Source organism: Myotis myotis, unplaced genomic scaffold, assembly GCF_014108235.1.
Source record: "Myotis myotis isolate mMyoMyo1 unplaced genomic scaffold, mMyoMyo1.p scaffold_m19_p_11, whole genome shotgun sequence".
NCBI classification, from domain to species: domain Eukaryota; kingdom Metazoa; phylum Chordata; class Mammalia; order Chiroptera; family Vespertilionidae; genus Myotis; species Myotis myotis.
The window spans coordinates 21,286,780-21,308,942 of record NW_023416315.1 but is presented as its reverse complement, the minus strand read 5'-3'; the positions used below and the strand labels follow the sequence as shown (position 1 = coordinate 21,308,942).

The window sequence follows — 22,163 nt, the reverse complement described above, 5'->3', positions numbered from 1 at the left end:
TCTGCAGCTCGGGGCGGGCACCCACCCGCGAGGGGAGGAGCGCAGCACCACAGCGGCACCGCCCGTCAGGACAGGTGCTGTCAATCCAGGGAGCGAACCAATCAAGATTCGCAGGTCCTCGCCCTTTGAGAACCACCAATAGGAGGCTTTTGGATACTCTCATCAGGCGCCCTGGCCCCGCCCCCAAGCTCCTCCCTCATTTGCAGACTGCGGGAGTTCCCTTGTTTACCAAAAGGCGGAGGGTGTGTGGGAGGCGGTGGCTGTCGCTCACTGACGCCTCCTGCGAGCACCTGACTCCCAGAGCTACTCCCGCAGAGAGTTGTAACTGCACGCATTGCCTTCTTGCAGCAAATAACTAAACTGTGACTCGCAGCTGCTGCTGCAATTTTTAGGTAAGAGAAGAAATTCCCAAGTTTTACAAATATGGGACCAGTCTTTAACTGCAATAATACGTGGGTCTCTTAATGCTAGCAGTAGTACTCTTAGTGTCTGTCAGTTCCTTGGGAAACCATTGACAGAAACCTACCATAAATAACATAACTTTTTAATTTATGTGAGTTCATTTAACCCAACAGCTTCTTTCATAAATTTGAAAAAGAGTAGGAAAACAAGTTGATAATATTGTTCTCTTTCAAGAGTGGCATTACTAGGAAGTTATATTCTCTATTCCAATATATATATTTCTCCAGTGTTTTAAAATTCTGCATCCATTTTGTAAGCAAAACTGAAAGTACATGAAAGTCCAGAAAATAGTGTGTATGTGTATGTGTGTCAGAGAGATTTATTCATTCTTCTGTCTGTGGTTGATGTACATATTTGAATCTCAACTCTTTGTTGATAATTGCGGGGCTTTCCATTCCCCAGACCCCATCAAAGAATTGGGAGTCAGGGACACACCAAAGCAACACTTGAATCCTTTGTAGAAGGGTAGTACAGGAGGAAGGTGAATGAGGAGTAGGGCAATAGGAACCCCAGGATGCTCACTACCGTCCCCTCCCCAATTCATTTTATTTACTCATTTGCCTAAATTGTGCTCACCCAACCTTTTAATCTAAGTAGCAGAATCAACAGATTTGACTTTCACCTTTTGCCCAGTCACTCAGGGAGTTGGAAGTGCCTAAAGAAAAAGCAAAGAAATTGGATAATTTCCATGCACACTCTCTCCTGGTTCTGGGCATGCCAGCAATGTTTCCAGGAACTGACTGGTACAAAGTGCAGGGTTCCCATTTGTAACTGATACAAAAATCAGTTTCCTTCTTTGGCTGTCTCTGCACCCTGACCCTCTACCCCATACCAACCAAAAAGAAGGAAGGAGGAAGAAAGGAAAGGAAAAAAAATCATGTCTACCGTTGAACAGTCTCCTGGCATTTTCTACCTGACCCTCTCTTCTTGTTTTATTTAGGTTTTAGCTAGAATAGACCTCCTGCAACCAATAAATGTAGCTCCCAGGACAGGTTTCTATAATTAACTGCTGAAATGCGCTTGCCTTTCAACTATGTCAACCTACATAGCAGAGCTATTTACAACGCAGGACAACATAGCAATTGATCTACCAGCTCCTAAAGTTTATATCCCAGTCCTCCTGAGATTTTATATCCAATCAGATTGTTTTTGTCATTTTTATTGTGAGCTACTGTTTTTGTTTCTCTAGGTTGTTTATAGGGCTCTTTTCTTGAAAATTAGTACTACTTTACAAAAGGTTGCCTCCTATGAACAGTGAGTGTTCTCTTAGGACTCCAAGAAGGGCTCAGAAATAGGAGCAGGCAAACCTGAAGCTGGGCATTGGGTCTTTTTAATTTGCTTTTTTTTTTTTAACTGATGTGATGGCTTTGAAAAGGAAGTGAGTGGCATTAAAAATTTGATTCATTTTGCTCAACCAGGATCAGGGCATAAGTCACAATTTCTCCGTATCCCTACACCATGTAGTTTAATATCTCCTCTCAGAAGCCCTATACTGATTTATAAATTAAGGTTCTGAGATTTTCATGGAACTTTATCAAAAGCATTATGATTTTTAAGGATTACTATTTGAAGGTGATTGCACATAGTCTTGTATTTGCAAGGGCAGTTCCTACCTATGGCTGGCTTTCTTTATTCGATTGCCTTCCTGATATCTTTGTATAAAAGGCACTGCAACTTCTCCCTAAGTCTCAGCTACTAGTTTTGTTTGAAATTGTGTTTCTGTGCATTATAGGCTCTTCAATTCTGCTTCTGGGAAGATGGGATAGGTATATTTTTCCCTATCCTTCCCAATAAATACAACTAAAACCTCTGAACATCTATAATAATAAAAGCATAATATGCTAATTAGCCCGGCGACCTTCTAGACCAGTGGTTCTCAACCTTCCTTATGCCGCGACCCTTTACTACAGTTCCTCATGTTGTGGTGACCCCCAATTTCATTGTTACAAATTGAACATAATTAAAGCATAGTGATTAATCACAAAAACAATATGTAATTATATATGTGTTTTCCGATGGTCTTAGGCGACCCCTGTGAAAGGGTCGTTCGACCCCCAAAGGGGTCGCGACCCACAGGTTGAGAACCGCTGTTCTAGACGAAGCCAGGGCTGCGAGGGAAGCCCTGGTTCCGGGTGCCAGAGGGAAGCCAGTGCCAGCAGCTAGGGGAAGGAAGGCCTACTCTTGCACGAATTTTGTGCATCAGGCCTCTAGTTATATATAAAGCAGGTGGAGAAAAGAAAGCATGCCAGCTAGGGACCTCAGGATCTAACAAGGAACAGAGTGTTAAGTTCTTGGGTTTTCATTTAGCTTTATGTTTTCTTATTGGGTATTAGAAAAGCCAAAACCCAGAAACCTGAAAATGCCAACAGGCACAGACAGAAATGTCCCAATGAAAGGCTACTCTCTCTAGCCAAAGGATGAAAAAAGAGGCAGCCTACCAAGACAGATGACTTTTAGAAAATAACCACTCCACTGTAGACAAATGCCACACAGTAAAAACCTATGGTCCTCTCCACCCCCACTGTGCTAGCAAAGGCTGAGTGAAGATTTCTAGATTTGCACACTATTCTGGCTATCTAATGAGACACCCCAACACCCTAATGCCCTAATCCCCCTACTTAACCCACCAGTGTGTGTCAGAGAAGGCCCAATAGAGAACCAGGACTGAACATTCCCACCATTGGCTGGTAACAAGGACCCCTCCACACGTGCCCCTCCCCCATCCCCAAGGTGTCACTGGAGACGTGGGGAGCCTGGACTTCCACCCCGACCTGACAGTAATGAGACACCCTTCCCTGTCCCTGCCTGGGTAGAATCAGAGGAGGGGCCAAGTGAAGAATCAGAACTTTGATCACTGCCTAGTATAAGGAGACCACCCCTCCCCACAGTGGTGCCAGTGGATGCCACATGGGGGGCAGTAATGAGGCACTCCTACCCCTGCCAGCTAGGGAGATATCAGAGGAAGCCTAGTGGGTAATTGAAACTCCCAGTCCACCAGTAATGAGGAGCCCTATTCCCATCCAGTGGTGTCAACAGAGGCCAAATAGAGAACCTAGACTTCTACTCCTGCCTGGCATTAGCAAAGATGGTGCTCTCTCTAGTCCCCTCCCTTGCCAGAGCAGTGTCTGGAAAATCCAGCTAAAATAGACAGTTTAAATAAGATCCAGAGTGTCATAATACCCAAAACGTCCATGCTTTAATAGAAAATCATTAATCTTATCAAGAACCAGAAATCTCTCTAATTGAATGGGTGGTGTGTGTGTGGGGAGGGGGAGATATGTCATTTCAAGGTGACAGAGAAGTTAAAATTACCTGACAAAGATTTTAAAGCAGGCATCACAAAATGTTTGAGCAGTTAGAACACACTTAAAACAAGTGAAAAAATAGTCTCAGCAAAGAAATTAAAAGTCTCAGAAGATATAAAGAAGAAATTAATGGAAAATTTAGAACTGAATAGGTGTCTCTTTTTGTTTGTTTTGGTATTTAAAATATTTTTTTCCTCACTTGAGGATATGCTTTTTGTTGATTTTAATGAGAGGAAGAGAGAGAGAGAGAAAGAAACATCGTTGTGAGAGAAAAACATCAATCAGCTGCTTCCTACGCACCCTGACTGGGATGGAACCCGACACCTGGGTATGTCTATGCCCTGACCAGGAATTGAACCCACTACCTTTCATTGTACAGGATGACACTCCAACCAACTGAGCCACACAGGCCAGGGTAAACAGGTGGCTTTTGAGAAGTCTACATCAGTTGCCAGTTTTCCACAAACTATTACCCTTAGCTTTAGTGATATGGGTCTCCCACCCACATTCTGTAATGTCAGGTGTATCTAGGGGGTTCCAACTCTTAACTCTATAAGAAAGAAAATCAAACCAAAAATCAAACTCACATTCAAGTCTTACACCAGTGGGTTCTGTATATTACTTTATGTGTTGAGGGTTTCTAAGACTAGTTTTAGGGATTCGCTGAAAGAACCCAGAACTGAATATAGTGAACCGGTCACTATGATATGCACTGACCACCAGGGGGCAAATGCTTAATGCAGGAGCTGCCCCCTGGTGGTCCATGCGCTCCTCCTGCAGCCCCTCCCCCTGGCCAACCTCCTACCACCCTGATTGGCTCTGATCACCAGCCAGGTGAAGGGACCCCACCTGTGCATGAATTCGTGCACCAGGCCTCTAGTATAATCATATTCATGGCTGTGATTCATTACAACAAAACGTCACAAAGCCTTGAATGTAGTAGTGGGGGCCAACTCAGACATAATATTTAGGATTTTGTAGACTTTGGGCCACACATTCACTAGCCTACCTGTCACACTGACTAGCCTCTAGGGCAGCGGTTCTCAACCTGTGGGTCACGACCCCTTTGGGGGTCAAACGACCTTTTCACAGGGGTTGCCTAAGACCATCGGAAAACACATATATAATTACATATTGTTTTTGTGATTAATCACTATGCTTTAATTATGTTCAACTTGTAACAATGAAATTGGGGGTCACCACAACATGAGGAACTGTTTTAAGGGTCGTCGCATTAGGAAGGTTGAGAACCGCTGCTCTAGAGTAGCACTGCGCAAAAGAAATACGATGCAAGCCACATGTCATTTTAAATTTTCTAGAAGCTGCATTTCAAGACAGTAAAAGAAACAAGTGAAATTAATTTTGATATTATATTTTATTTAACCCAATATATTAAAAATGTTATCATTTGCTCATACAATCAATATTAAACGCTATTAATGAGATGTTTTACATTCTTTTTTCATGCTAACTCTTTGAAACCTGGCAACTGTTTTATATTTGTAGCACGCCTTAATGCAGACAAGCCACATTTCAAGTGCTCAGTAGCCTCACATGACCAGTGGCTACCAAATTGGACAGTGTGGCTCTAGAGCAGTGATGGTGAACCTATGACACGCATGTCAGAGGTGACACGCAAACTCATTTTTTTGGTTGATTTTTCTTTGTTAAATGGCATTTAAATATATAAAATAAATACCAAAAATATAAGTCTTTGTTTTACTATGGTTGCAAATATCAAAAAATTTCTATATGTGACACGGCACCAGAGTTAAGTTAGGGTTTTCAAAATGCTGACACGCCGAGCTCAAAAGGTTCGCATCTCTGCTCTAGAGAAAGGCCAAGAGGTCACTCAGAATCCAGCCATTGCCACAACTGTCAGGCGGCTGACGACGCTGCAATGTATGCTATTCCTAGGCATTCATTTGCAATACAAACTGGTGCCTCCAATGCCATTGTCCCAAGGAAACACTTGGGCAAGGTGCCCTGATACACATTCAGTAGTTTCACACGGACAAGAGCCAGATGAGCTTAATTAAAAGGGTACAAAAACAGCTCCTCACCGTGAAGTCCTAAAGACCCCACCTAAACACACACACACACACACACACACACACACACACACACACACACACAAAACCCTAGCACTTAGCATGTTTAGAATGAAGCCCTAAGTCGCTATGGGCCCCTAGAAGTTAAGGCTGTAGTCTTAATTCTTCCAATGGTTAATTTTAGGTTTTAATGGGCTTTGAGATCAAGTCGGAAAGCTACTCCATCCCATGTAATCCATTAAAAAACCTGGATTGTCCTACAGCCTCACAAAGATCGGCAAACCTCATCCAGTGACACCAAAGGAAATCCCTACATCTGTCCATGGTTGGCAGCACTCTGGGAACACCCTGACAGTTAGTACATGGTGTGAACTGGGAGTAAAGAAGGCCTCTAGTGAAACTATAGCCAGTTACATGTCCCAGCAGACATGACCTGGATCCAGGCCTTTCTGCTATGCCAGGATGCAAACTGAGCGGGGCCGCTGGGCCCTTTCAAGAGAGCTGTTTTGACTCAGTAGGGACTCTAATAGTCCCATATGCAACATATCTTCTTTCATTCGTCAGACAAATGCAAGATACCTCTGGCTAAAAGATAAGTCAATGATCCCCAAGGAGCTATTATTGCTTTTCCTGTCCCCTAAGCCTGTTAGGGGACAATGTCATGCAACTTCATCATACACCTGCCTTTTTCTCTGGGTCCACCCCAGGGGTAATGGAGCTATTGATGAAGATAGTTTATATATCACTTCTACCTGCTCACACTTGGGCTGAAAATTCTATCATGCACCTGCAAAATGCAGGAACAGTACAGACCACCCTGCTCCTACAGAGCTCTTGGGGGGAGCCATACTTGGAACCCCTCTGTAAGGCATTTCAAATCCAGGTCTACTTCCCATTCCCACTAAATCCATGACCAAGAGTCCATGAACGGAATGTCAGAATAATTCAGATTTAGGCCATCTTCTTAAGAGGGCAGTTGCCCTTCCTCGAGCAGCCTTCACAGTCTGTTCTCGGTATTTATGAGTCTGTTTGCGTTGTGTTTGTTTATTTGTTTATATTGTTCTTTAGAGTCCACATATAAGTGAAGTCAAATGGTATTTGTCTTTCTCTGACTGACTTATTTCACTTAGCACAATACCCTACAGGTCCATTTATGTTGTCGCAAATGGTAAGATTTACTTCTTTTTTACAGCCAAGCAGTATTCCATTGTGTAAATGTACCACAGCTCTTTTATCCACTCATCTACACAAGGGCACTTGGGCTCCTTCCAAATCTTGGCTATTGTAAATAACACTACAATGAACACAGGAGTGCACATATTCTTTCCAATTAGAGGTATTGCTGGCGAACCAATATTGACTCTAAATTGGGCTGGGAGAGACAGCATGTCCATGGTAATTTTTACTTGATCCTGTTTTTGGCAATGAAAGATTCTGTTGCTCATTTGTCAGACTTATTTTTGGGGGGTGGGGAATGTTGCTTCTTTCAGTTGTTTCTCTGTAGTCAATCATTAGCGAGGGAAAATTAAACCTAATGAATTCCACTTTGGAGCTTATAATTATTGCATATTCACCATGGCAATCATCATTCTATATTCCCTCCAAACTTGACATTCTTGAAGAATATAGTTCTATTCCCCTAATGGCTATATTCTAACTAATAGGATAATCTAACAAATGATCTATTCTGTATCAAATGGGAGAGCATCCTATAAATTACATCTTTTCAAAGGTCATATCATGATTATTATTACCAGGCTTTACTCTGTTACTGCAAAGGATAAGTTAATTAGTTTTCTTTGATAATAATTTTATGAAGTAGGATCATATTGTGAAGGCAGCAGTGAAAAGGCCTTTATCATAGCATTGAGGAAAACTAGGGTGGGAATAATGGTCATTGTTGTTGCCTATAAGGCACCTAGTTCCATTTCCCTCCCCTTCCTAACAGTATCCTGATTCAGGTATCAGTATGACTCTTACATACATCAGGGGAAACTCACACCCAGCTCCAGAGAAAGATTGTTTTGAATTAAGATGATCCTATCTCCTTGGTTACAGTGATGGAGCTGGAACTCTGAGCTGATCTGCACATGCATTCCTCTGGCCACAGGGACTGCTTCAGGAGCAACATGGAAACGAGCTTGGATGAAAAAGGATGAGAAGAGACGTGCAGAACCTTCTGAGAAAGAGTTTCCCTCATTCTTACAAGAGAATCACAGGAAGAAACACCCTCTTTTTCTCTGGACCTTGAGGAAGGCAGATTTTGCCATGGGAAAAGTCAGTGTAAGGACGAATCCAACAAACAGAGGAATAACAAACAGTCTTGGCAGGCAGGATTAAGTTAAACCTGAAGCGTTCTCTGCTCTGGAATTCCGTTATGTGGACCCGTGAATTCCCAGTTACTGAACCAGTAAAAAATTAGTTCAGTCTGAGTTTCTGTTACTTTCAAGCAAAAGTATCCTAACTGCAAAGGTGAGTTATTTTTTATTTTATTTCACTTTTTAAATATTTTAAAGCTGGAAAAGTGATAAGCACATGGTAAAATTTAAGCAATATGAAAGGACAAAGTAAATGTTCATCTCATTTCAAACATTATTCACTTCCCTAGAGTCAACCACAAGTAAAGTTTCACAATGGATGTGTGTGTTCTAGTTTCTACTCAAATAGAAGCACAATATACACATTGTTCTATATCTTGCTTTTTATTATTTATGTATCTTGAAGATCATTAAAATCATATATATAGATTTATCTCATTCTTTTTAAAGGCTGTACAGTATTGTGTGAAAATACCGTAATTCAAAAAAAAAAAGAAAATACTGTAATTCCTTTCATCGATTCTACTTTTTGTCACTATAAATAATGATGGCATGGTCATGCTTAAATTTACATATTTGAATAAAGATGTAAGTATAAACTTGAGGATAAATTCCTAGAAATTGGATAGCTGGTTCAAAAAGTATATGCATTTTATATTTTAATAGATATTACCAAAATGGATAAAAGGAATTTTGGTAATAGCTATTAAATTATTTTTCTCCTGTTTATTGATCTAAAATTTGATATCATAATAAAATAGATTGTTTTTCCTTGTGCTCAAAATTATGCTGTATTTTAGATTGATTAATATTTGAACCACAACTTTATTTCTGTTTTTTTTTGTTTTTTTCTAGAATTTATAATTGCCTTTTCCCCCCTAAGAAAAGTAGCATGCCTTCTTCAGCATGCTCAAATATCTTCCAACACCTTATTTATTCTATCTGTGACATAGAATCTGTGCCTTTCTTATGACAGATATTCTTTTTTTGGTCCCCACTGAATTCTTGTTCTATTTTGGAAAGATATTTCTAGGCCTGCAGCACTCCAGTCATTTGGTATTTCTGCTCATTGATCACTGGGTTAGGTCCATGTTTTCTGTATTGCAGGTCATTTTCTTTCTGATTTTCTTCCCTCTTATTTTTTCTCAAATAAATACATCAAGTAACTTCTAAGAAAGGAAGTTCCTGAGTCCTTGGCTATTGTTATCTTGTTCTGTTGACCAATTGACAGTTTGACTCCAAGTTTCCAACCCCAGAATATCTCTGAGGGTTTACTAGACAGATAACTCCTATGGTCCTCCCGATGGTATCTGGCTTGTGGCTTCCTTCCCTCTGTTCAATCCATCACATGGTTGCATCTCTTTTCTGACGTCCCTAAAAAAAAAAATCTTCATCTGTTAGTGATTCTCATCTTATTCTTTTCATTCTTGGGATTTCATTTCCTTTTTTTTGATTTTTGTTCCTTTACTTTCATTTTAATTGCAGCCAGATCAAACACATGTGCACCGTCTGCCATTCAAGTGGGAAGCCTCTCCTTAATTTTTAGAGTCTCAGAATAATTGTGTTGGTTGTCATCATGCAGAATAATTTACCTGCCTACTTTTTCTAGCTCATGGTGAGATCTAACCTCTTATATAATTATAAGAAAGTGAGCTATTTAGGTGGGAATGAAATGTCACCTTTCAGAAATATTAGTTACATAGCACTTCAGGGTGGTTTTAAAGTACCAGCACAGACATTATAGGAATCCAGTTGTCTATTTACTACCAAAGCATTTAAGGGAATGAAGCAAACAATGAATGGGTATTCCTATTAAGCATTGGTAACAGCCTGAACTTTTTGTAGGCTGTTGGAGTGTGACTCAGAATGGAGTCATACTAGTCTGGAATTAAGTGGGTGTGAGTGAAATGAAATGATGCATTATTCATATTTTCTTACTAGCAATTCATTATAAACATATAACCTATAAGCAGTGTTGTGCTAGTAAGTTTTTAATAGCCAACTCTACAGGGGTAAAAAGTGTGTGTGTGTGTGTGTGTGTGTGTGTGTGCGCGCGCGCGCACGTATTTAGTATTAATTTTATAATATAAAAGATGTGTGGCATACAATTTACAAATAATATAACATATACAATATTTATTATAACTCCCATATAGTCAATGGATTCTTACAGAATTATTTTGTTGACTTTTGCCAAGCTTTTGTATCTGTAGCCAACATATGGTTGCAATTGAACTATGATTTGACAAATGGAGTTACATCCTAATATGCTAACTCTTTTCCTAATAAATCTATTGTCATTATACCTGACATATGTAGTCAATCTTTTTATGACCAGCTTGAAAAATTCCTGAAAATTTAAGTTATCTCTTGCAAACTGGCACAAGCCAACTCCAATACACCACTGCCTATAAATTCCACTTCTCCAACCTAGGGCTTAAAAGGAGAACCACTCTATTTTTGTTTTTCAAATAATACCCCTCCGATATCATTAAAAAATGTCTTTCTTCTCTGTAAGCCCCTATTTCTAACCAATGCCCATCTCCCACCATAAGAAATCCATATACATTAGGGACTGGGCAGTTAGCTTTACTTACCTCCAGAAGAGACACTAGAAATCAGCCGGTCAACTAAGGTGTCATATTGGGCTAGGGCTAGGCTGTTGCTGGCATCACAGCCACATGGTGGCGCAATTGAAACACAAGAATTGCAGTTGCCTCAATACCCCCTCCACACACTCTCCACCCCCACCTCACCCTACACCCACCCCGGGCTTGGCCCCCAGTCATGCAGAACTTTATAGTGAATCCGCCTACATCTCCTCTAAACACATAGCATCCCTCTCCCCTTTCACACACTTTTCCTTTCAGTGCAGGAAATTCCATCACTGTCAACAAGCCCATGAGCTTTCTGCTTGCCTAGAAGTTATATAACAAGACCTTCCTGTTTCATCTGTCTGGGTAGATGACCTACTTGTTGGCCTCTAGTTTTTAAAACCTGTTATCCATGTCTCCAGGGGCCTCCCTGTCTCAGATTTACCTGTGATGCAGGTAAATCTTTGAATACCAGTCCAGGGCCTGGAGAAGTTCAAGGCCTTTTTATAATATGTATGTCCTTCTTTATTTGTGTTTTTCTATTTTTTCACTGCCCACTGTATCCACAGGGCCTGCTAGGTTATGTTCCACTTTGGACCCCAAGGGGAAAACTCCATTCTTTGTCATTTTTTCATAAGAAATCCAACAAAAGTCAGGGTTTTTGTGTTTGAGCAACTTCATTGAAATGTTCTCAATTTTATATAAATATCCCTTGGATGGGCTCTGATTTACCTAGTTTGCATCATGTGCCTAACTCCAGGCCAGTGTATGGTTAGGAGGATGGGATAGTATGACCTAGTATATCACATCACAACTTCAATGTTGCAGGAGTATGATTGGCAGCTCAAAATTGCAAGGAGTGAGGGAAGTGAAATACTCCAAAGAAAGTAAGGAAATGTTACCGAAAGATGAAAGACAGAAATGTGGAAAGAACAAAGGCAACAAAAATCCACCTTTGGTAGAAATTTGACTTTTCCTCATAGTTAGTTCTCTCTTTTTGGATGTTTTTATCATTCCTAGAGAACAACAGGGAAAAGTATGCTTTGTGGGAAAGAACTGTAAAGTGAAAGCATGGTTAGCATAAAGTAATGCTGAAGGATATTATTTGAAGCATTCCTTTGAAATATTAGCTTCTCTATTATGAAGCATAGATTTTTGTTCAATTAGTATTCTCCAAGTAAGGCACAATTTTTGCACGCTTTCAAATCCTTTGACATGTGGTATTACTTTAAGTTTTTGTTTAATGTGATATAATTTAGGACCTTCAGTGGAAACATTAAATCAGAAGATGCCTCCTACTAGTTAGGTAGAAGCAAAAAATTCAAAATAATCTCAGTGCTATTTACTCACCCCACTATTCCAGCTCTACAAGTTTGTGTCGTAGAGGCTTTTTCATCTCTAAAAATTCATATCTAAACATGAGAATTAGGTCTTGGACTGTGAGCTGTTACATAAGGAGAAGCATTAATAAAGGAGTCCCTTTGTCATACTGAGTTTCTGGAATGCCTCTTGCTGTTTGATCGTCTTCCCATAGGAAGACTATCTTGTATTCTGGGGTCTTTGTAGCATGTGCATTCTCTTTTAAAAAGGGTTTAGAATAGCAGACTTCAACCTGGGCACTCATACTCCTAGGGGACATGAAGACTTTCCAAAAACACATCGTGATTGGATAGTTTTAAGGCAACCTACTTTCAGATTCTCAGCTCCTGAGTCCTGCCAGTACCCCCCTTTCATGTTCATCCTTCTCCCCTCACACAGAAGAGAGACATCTCTCTCCCAACCTGAATCTTGTCTTGGTGCGTTGCTCCAGGCTACAAAAATCTTGGAGGCAATTCAAAAGGAATGATTAAATGTGTACTGCCTCTGAAGAAGAATTCTCCCATTCCCCACCTAAAAATGAAGCCAAGAGAGAGCCTCAGTAAAAAGTACTCAATTTCTTATTGATGGCAACTAAATGGTGTTTGTAGCATTTTTATCACACAGTAGATTCCATGCATTCACTATACTTTTCTAACTTAGTTGTCCTACATGCAAGTACATGTTTTTAATGTTGTCTGTCTTCTGTGCTGTTCCTGTAAGTTTGCTATTAAAATACATTAAACTATAAAAAAAAAAAAGTACTCAAGTCTTATTTTATCTAGGCAGCCAACTCTTGGCAAGTCTCCAAGCCTTCTCTCTGTATCTCTCTCTGTGTCATTCAGGTGGAATTAGGATTCAGAATATATTATCCCAATCGTTTAAATTTTAAAATGATAGACATTCAGTCTGATTTAGCTGATGAAGATTGGGTTAACAATAATTATATGGTGGACTTTTTTAATAAACTGAATGAGCCCCAAGGATTTGATAAAAACAAAGTTGGAGTATATATTCAGATTACAATACACCAGGAAGTACATTCTCTGCAATGATTTAAAGTTAAAGATAAACCATCTTTAGATATCAATGTAAAATTTTCAAGGGACCCTATGTTTTCCAGAATTCTTTCAGAATTACATATGCAAATAATTTTGAAGACCCCTGGTCTAAAGAACCAGGAAATCACCTCAGACAATTTAAATTCTTCATTAGAAAAATATAATTGTATGACTTACAACTATAATTAACTATGAAAATTGTCCTATTTAAAAGAAGAATGTAAAAGAATATACCATTTTAGTAAAAACTCATACTTAACTAAGCTAACATTTTTCTTAGGTTCACTTAATTTTTGTCACCTTAAGTCTAATCAAATGTGGGTTTCTCCCTGTTAAATATAGTTTGGTCAGAGGGCATATGAAAGCTTTCCATTCCATCATCTTGCAGCCTGTTTGTTTAGGTTGTTGGAGGGGATTGGCTAGTTCTTAAATTCTATCTTCCCAATTTTAAGCCTATTAAGCCTATATTTGAACCCCCACAGACTAAAACTTTCTGATTATAGTTCTCCTGATGGTGGTTCCCCTCACCCCCATCCCATCTCACCCTAACCCCCGCTAATTATCAAAGAAGAAGAAAATAGCAAATTTTCCAGACTCTGGTAGCTCTCATGACTATGTCTACCCTATGAAAAAGGAAATTACAGAAGCACCACTAACTTTTACCCCTCCCCCCTTTCACCTCTGCTGCTTAGATACCTTAGGGTCATTGAACACAATACGATGCAAAATTAATGACTGAGGTTTGCTTCTATTAAAATGCCAGACGGGTTTACTGACCCAGAGCCAACCCAATTTTCTACTACCAGAATTTTCCTCCCTGTTTCTAATAACTGAAAAATGTTGAAACATATAAAGACATTGTAAACACTTAGCAGCACCGTTTTCTAACTTCTTACCCATTAATTAGCTGCCAACTGAGAGCAAAACTTAGCCAGGGACATGGAGACCCCTGAGAACAAGAGGGAGAGAGAGTAGAGGTGACTACCAAGGGCAAAGGGAGATGTTTGGAGAGTGAGTGTGCCAGGGACAAACTTCCTATTGAACAAACTTGCCTCTGGCAGGCCAGTCTTTGAGGACAAGGCCCTCTTTAACACCACACTTAGACTGGCATAACCTTGGTTTCAGGAGAAATAATTTCTTAATGTACATTTGTAGTAGAGGGTTCATTTTAATTTTGTGTTTCTGTGTTTAATTTTTATTTTCCATCTGCGCTGTAAACTTAAAGTTACTTCCTATCTGCACTGTTACTTAAAGCAGCAAATTGGCCCAACTATATCTTTGAGCACAGAAATCTAGTTTTCAGAAAGATAGTCTACCTTTAGAATTTGAGGGGTTTCTCTTATTTCCTCCAGTTTCCACAAGATTTTTAATGTTATGCCTGTTTCATCTATAATTTGTGTTTGTATCCTGTAAAGATGTTTTTCTGTTCACTCATTTGGGGAGTAAAAACTCCATCAATTTTTTACCCCCAAAAAATAATCCCCAAAGGGTAATTATGTATTCCCTGGGGTGATAGGAGCATGTTCTGGTCTCATCCACGGAGGCTGCGGAGCACAGTCTGTGCACAGTGAGTAATTGTTTGTGACGATAAAGCCATAAATAAGCAAAATTAAGAAAGTGTGGATTCATTATCATTAGATAATGCAATGGTGAACTTGTTACTGGAAAGAAACGACTTAATTATTCATGCAATATATTTTAAAACGATAAGGGAACCTTTGGTTTGTAGAGTAACTCTTCGCCAGCTCAGACTAAATGAAGATTTAAGTGCAGTTAAGGGCATGCATATGCCCTGGAGAATAGCCAGAGTCATCTCTTAACTGGCTCATGCTAATAAGGATACGGAGGTCACAGAGGAATTCACTGAGACTTTGCCTACACAAAGCCCTAATGTGGTCAGTTTTGAGACAATGCCTTACAAATATGTTCTCGGCATCATGTAGGAATAATCTTAATTTTAAAATATCAACATGGTCTACTTTTTAAAAAAAATATATGTTTTATTGATTTTTTTAAAGAGAGAGTAAGGGAGTGGGATAGAGAGATAGGAACATTGATGAGAGAGGAACATCATCGATGGGCTGCCTCCTGCACGCACCCCTACTGGGATCAAGCCTGCAATCCAGGCATGTGCCTGACGGGAATTGAACCAATCAAACCGGTGACCTCTGGGTTCAACATGGTCTATTTCAATTCCCACCATTCCTCAGCAGGTACTGCTATCTTGAAAGCTTCTGGTTTCCCCAGCCTTCTTAGGTGAAACTAACAAATATTAAAAGATACACTGGATTACTTCTTCAAAGTACTAAATCTACTTTCCCTCTGAAGAGTAATAGGATGATGCATCAAAAAGCAAATTGCAAACCAAGGGACTGACTAGACATTTAAGATGAAATGTGGAATGAGAAAGTAGAGACAAGGAAACATATGGATGAGGAATTATCTTGTTTGGAAACATAAATTTAAAGCATTTCCTTGATGAACTTCAGATCAAGAGTGAGTTCACTCAGAAACAACATCCAACTCACTCAACCCACCTCCTGCCCTCCCCCCCTGGCATAATGGAAAGAATGTTTAATAAATTATATGTAAAAGACACCTCCAAGCTTCAAAATGAGATGGGTAAAATGGGATATAAAATGATATGTGTCTCTATGTATGTGTAGAGGAATAAGAAAAAGTTAAATTCTTATCTTTCGCCTTATAGGCAAGTTTATGATATATTAAGTGAAAATAGTAAGTTCTGGAGTAATGTATATAATAGGATTGTATTTCATGGGAAACAAATGCAAAATTCAATCAGTCTCTCTACCTTTCTTCTTTTTTTCCATCTATGTGTATGTGTAACCTATATAATTGTGAACAAATTATATAGGTTTGATTATACTATATAGTTTGTGAAAAGATGCATGCCAAGCTTTTAACATGTTTACCTTAGATGACAGGGACAGAGTAGAGAGATAAGATTGGCTTTTTGATATTTATAACTTTGTATTATTTCAATTGTTACAACCAGCCTTTATTAGTTTTATAAGGGGGGAGGGGTGGTGAGAGTCAACCCAAGGACTTGTATGCATGCATATAAGGCAAAACCCATGGACACAGACAGTAGCGGGGTGAGGGCATGTGCTGGGGGTGGAGGGAGGTGGGAATGACCAGGAGAGGTCAATTGGGGGAAAAGGAGACATATGAAATACTTTAAACAATAAATAATTTTTAAAAAATTAAGTAAACTATATAAAATAACATGAGGCTGGCCCTGGCTGGTTTGCCTCAGTGGGTAGAGTGTTGGCCTGCGGACTGAAGGGTCTCAGGTTTGATTCTAGTTAAGGGCATGTGTCCAGGTTTCGAGCTTGATCCCCAGTGCCGGGGGGGAGGGGGGGATGCAGGAGGCAGCTGATCAATGATTCTTTCTCATCATTGATGTTTCTCTCTCTCTCCCTCTTCCTTCCTCTCTGAAATCAATAAAAAAAATATTTAAAAAATAAATAAAATAACATGAGGCTGAGTTTTACACAGTGTGTGGATTTAGTGGTAAATGTCATACCAGTTCAGGATTCATATGTAAATTTTCTAAATTTTATCTAAAAAAAAATCCATATTCATTTTATGGAGATTAAAAAGTATAGAAAACCACATACACACAAAGAAAATAAATATCATCAATAATTCCAGTCCCTAGAGATAGATGTTATTAATGTTTTGGAGTAATTATTTTCTGGCCTTCTTTTCTTTCTGTGTGTATCCATGTGTTTATGTGTATTTTTAAAAAAACACAAAAATGTCACACACTGTGCATAACCTACTTTTTAAAGTCTAACAAAAGTAAGTTTTGTGAATAATCAAATATTGCTTCTTGAGTTTAGATTTGACAAAAACTAAATAACAGTAATTTAGACACAAAAGTAGGCAGTTCACAGGTGGTGGGTTGGTTTCACAAAGTTAGAACTGTCTACCTAATTGTGGGGCCCAAAGAAAAAGAGAAAATGTGGGACCTCTTGCTTAAAAAGTAGGGTATGCCTGGCCAGTGTGGCTCAGCGATTGAGTATCGACCCAGGAACCAAGATATCACTGGTTCGATTGCTGGTCAGGGCATATGCCTGGGTTGTGGGCGCTATTCCCAGGAGGGGGTGTGCTGATCAATGTGACCTTCATCTTTATACTAATGTCAGTTTTAAATGCAAATATAAGAACATGTAATTTGTATATGGAATCCCTGAATCCCATGATTTGTATTTCATTAGCATGTGCATGCATCTGTACCTGGTTCTTACCAAAACAGTAACAATGCTACACAGAATGAAATCAACTATTTTTATTTCACTTCTTGATACACATGCAGTACGTTCTACCAACACTCTGACTTCAGCTTACTGATGAGTAAGAAAGAAAGACTGCAAGGAAAAGGAACTATGGGTTGTCTATCTTTTCCTTCTCCATGTCACCATTTACAGGATAAGTTGTTGACTACTTCAGGGAATTAACATGAGTAAGAAATGATACATGTTTCTGGGAATACCATTGCCTTCTTTCTTGGTAGCAAGTTCTGGTTCAAATGAGAAGTGTGGCCTCTAGGAAGTGTCAGGAACCCAGCTTAACATGTTAAGCGCCATGTCAGTCACCGGTGACTGAAACGGAAAGGAAGACAAAACAGGCTTAGCGCTTAACATGTTAATCACTTTTAGATATAACACACTTTTCTTGTCCTTGCTTTGAGTCTCGCTGAACTCTGGCTCATTGGGGGACCACTGGAATTCCGAGCTCATGGGGATATAGGAATACAAATGGAGCAACAAGGAACAACAAACAAGCATATTGCCTGTACCCCTCTTCTCACACCGATGTTCTGTCAGACCTCACAACACACAAGTTCAAAGAGAAAATTAAGAATTTCAAATAGCAACAATAGAGCATTAGCCAAGCAAAAGGCCCTTCTGAGCAGGGGTTCTTGTGTAACTGCATAGTTTGCGTGCCTGTGAACCAAACATCCAGCAAGTGCAGTGACCGAAAGTAACCTCCCAGGGTGGTGATCGGATCATAAATTCCTATCTGCGTAGGTCAGGTGATAGTCACGCCCAGGCCTATAACTTTTAAAACAAAAGGTTAGTCTTTGCCTTGAACAAGCCCTGTCTGTTGTTCTTGTGCTTCTAGTTTAACACATCTTTGAAAGGCCAGAGTAATCCTCTTTTTCAGACCCCTCAGAGGCATAAGCACCCTCAGTGGAGCACATAGTCTTGGGAACTATCCAGAAATCCAATCATAGATATTTGCTCACCTTGCTTTTTTCACCTTCATGTAAATTTTCCTTACATTCCTGCCTTAATTCCAGATGTATAAAAGAAACTGCAAAACTGTCATTCTCCAGAACATTTGAGATCTTGCTTCCCAGTGTGTCCTCAGTTTGGCTCAAATAACCTCTTTTAAAAATTCTCTACAGATTTGGATGTTCTTACATCAACATGCCCATCCCATCCTGAATGAAATTAGGAAGTTACTAAGAAATATAGGTTAGTTGATATAGATAGGCAACTAATTGTCTCTGCCTTGCCAACCTAAAGATAAAATTTATTTAAACAAATTTTTTTTTCTTTAATCCTCACCTGAAGATATGTTTTTATTGATTTTTAGAGAAAAAGGAAAGGAGAGAGAGAGAGAAACACCTATGTGTGAGAGAGAAACATCAAATGGTTGCCTCTTATATGATCCAATCTGAAACTCAGATATGTGTCCCAACAGGAATCAAACCTGCAACCTTTTGGTGTATGGGATGATGTTCCAACCAACTGAGCCACCCAGCCTGGCTAATCAAATCTTAATTTTTATATATGTGGGTTGTTTCTTTTTACCATTATCAATATACTTTACAGCCCGGCTGGCATGGCTCAGTGGTTGAGCATCCACCTATGAACCAGGAGGTCACAGTTTGATTCCCAGTCAGGGTACATGCCCGGGTTGCAGGCTCAATCCCCAGTGTGGGGCATGCAGGAGCCAGCTGATCAGTGATCCTCTCTCATCATTGATGTTTCTATCTCTCTCTCCCTCTCCCTTTCTCTCTGAAATCAATAAAAAATATATGTGTGTGTGTATATATATATATATATATATATATGTATATGTATATTTTTTTAAATATACATATGTCATTTACAAACTTTAAAATTGCATCTTTAAGTTTTTAAAAACTTATTCCTAAAGCATATTTCTTTGGAAAAAATATTTCCATGAACTAAATTAAATTAAACACTATATACTTAATTACAGTTGCAATAATAACGACTGTTGTTTTTCTTTTTAAAGAGGGCAATTAAACATACTGATATTTGTCCTGACATGAACACTGTGTGGATGGCTGAAAATAAACACATGTCAAAGTATATACCCAAATAATCTGTCAATATCAGGATGCACTGTATCATCCTATACTAATATTATCTATTGCTAATATTGAATATCAGGATGCCTTCTATAATTTGATTTTAATGTTATCAAGTTTCTAGTATTGAGTATACAGATGCATCATGTCATCTTGAATTAATATTATCTATTTGAAATATGCCAGAACATAAAACCTAAGTGAAAACTATTGTTTACTTTTGCATTAACATTTGCCTAGCATATAATCAAGCTGTTCTTTACTTGATGAAAACTAGTTCTCTGTTCAGTGTTAGTAACTCAAGACTAAAATAACTTGAATGTTCTTAGCTCATTGGTCACATCTTTGCCAAGCTTATCAAATTATTTCCATATGAAATGTAAAAAAAGAGTTTACCAGCCTCCAAAACATTTTTATTTGAAGTAAATAACCAGGAAAGAATTTACTTATTCTAACTATTTTTAACCAATTCTTAAGTGACAAGAACTTGTAATTTATTAAACAGAAAGAACAGTTGTCTGCGTATTTGGATTCTAGTATGAGGTTTTTCTGAATGAATTTGGGTACAATTAGATTTCAGAAATGGAACCATTAAAATCTGAGTATTACGAGCAAACTGTTATTTATAGAGTATAGTTCTACATACTCTAACATTTTGTCCTTCACATATAAATATCTGCATACATGCACCATCTGAGTGTATAAAATTAAACTACCTGAACACCTTTAAAAAATTAAAGTAAAACGTTAAAATGTCTATAAAAAGAAATTCATTAGAGATTTCAAAATATCCGTAAGTGCTAAATAAGGTTTCCAGAAATCAGTGATTATGCTGAAACGTGTCACAAGGGGAACTGTTAACAAGAGTTACTTTGCCAATGGTAGGAAGATTGCCAACCTTTAATTGGCTTTAAAGTTGGTGTTCTATCAATGGAGTATTGTAAAAGGCAATAATGCCCACATTTATGATTTAAGCCTGCACCGGGAACTCTAGATTTGACTAAATGTGGCAGTATGCATTAGTCCTTCTAATTAAAAATATTCAAATGCCCACCTTTTACATTTGGTTAGGATGTTGATTATCATGTTTTTATTAAAAAACAGCAACAAAACAAAAGATGTTTGTTTCCACTTTACAATATACCAGTCAACACCCCCCCCTCTCCACCCCTTGCTTTGCTATGCATTAACTCTTTTGTCCTAATCATGTGGACCTAATGGAAATACTGAGAATAGTTCTGAAATAGGCTGCTGGGAAGATGGGATTCTACTGAATGAAATGAAAATCTGGCATGGCATTATTCTTTGGATTCTATAAGGGAGGTGTCCTTATTCATAAATGGAAATGAGAGATTATATTGTCTTTAATAAGCAGAGTAAACAATGCTTTCTCCATTGGTTTCTAGGTTTCTGTGAATTCCTAACTCCTGGACCCTGATCCTGAGGCAATGCAAGAGGACGCATGAATAACAATCTGAACAAACAAATATCAGTACACTTCCAGTCAAACCATTAAGAGGGAGGCCTCAACAGCAAGATCATTTTCCAAGTGTGTGGGGCTTCAAGAGTGGGGAGAAGATCCAGTGAGCCTTTCTGAGGGCACTCTGTTTAGTATTCAGTATTCGGCTTATTAACCTGGCAGTCCTGTCCTTCTGACTTGAATAGTTTTGTGAGTTAAGGATAGTTTACAACTTTTCTGACTCTTGCAGGTGACTCATTCATCAGATGGCCTTTCTATACCAGCCACGTGTTTCCCACTCCTCTTCCTCCTACTTCGTGTGACGTTGCACATTCCACATTTTAGCTCATTGAGCATAAGAAATAGGCAAGGCACATGCGGTGACCATAGCTACCAGGCCCCTGTGGCAGACACTGTTGGCTGTCTTCCCAAGGTCATACCAAGTTTCCCAGCTTCCTTGCTGGCGTGGCTGTCTCCCCCAGCAGAGACAAAAAATGCCAAGTACTCGCATTCTCAGCCTCCCTGGTGACCCCAATTCTGGCCAGTGATGTAAAGGGAAGTCTGCTTGGAATTTATGAGAAAGAAGAAAAGAAAGAACGGTTTGTCCTCACTCCCCACCCGCTGCCTTTCTGTTTTTAATGTGATTGTGTGAAGATGTGATGCTCAGAACCCAGGAGGCCATGTTGTGACAATGGGGGTCAAGATCAAGAAATTGTAGTGCTGGCCTGGGTAGCTCAGTTCGTTAGAGTGGATATGCCAAGGTTGTGGGTTCAATCTCTGGTCAGCGCACATACAAGAATCAGCCAATGAGTGCATAAATAAGTGAACAACAAATCAATATTTGTCTCTCTCACCAATCTCTCTCTCTCTCCTCTCTCTCTCTCTCTCTCTCTCTCTCTCTCTCTCTCTCCTCTCTCTCTCTCTCTCTCTCTCTCTCTCTCTCTCTCTCTCTCTCTCTCTCTCTTAATCAATTAAAAAACAAGATCAAGAAATTGCAAAAAAAACAGTGAAGGGAAACAGAGTTTGCCACCCCAAAGTAGGCCTCTTTGCAATATTATTTTGAGCTGATCAATTTTAACAAACGGCAGACATGGGCAAAGCTCTGAAAACTAAGTACAAGTAATCCTTTTAAAGGACATTCACATTTATAAGGGAAATCTCCATTCGTAAGGGTGATTCCCACA

General features: G+C 39.1%; 1 long non-coding RNA gene across 1 annotated transcript; it reads left to right on the top strand.

The window, feature by feature from the left end:
- Positions 1–272: 272 nt before the first annotated feature.
- Positions 273–21,819, top strand: LOC118666085. Its single transcript, XR_004970836.1, has 3 exons — positions 273–392; positions 7,877–8,290; positions 20,927–21,819. It is a non-coding gene; the product is annotated as an uncharacterized LOC118666085 (long non-coding RNA).
- The last annotated feature ends 344 nt before the right edge of the window (positions 21,820–22,163 follow it).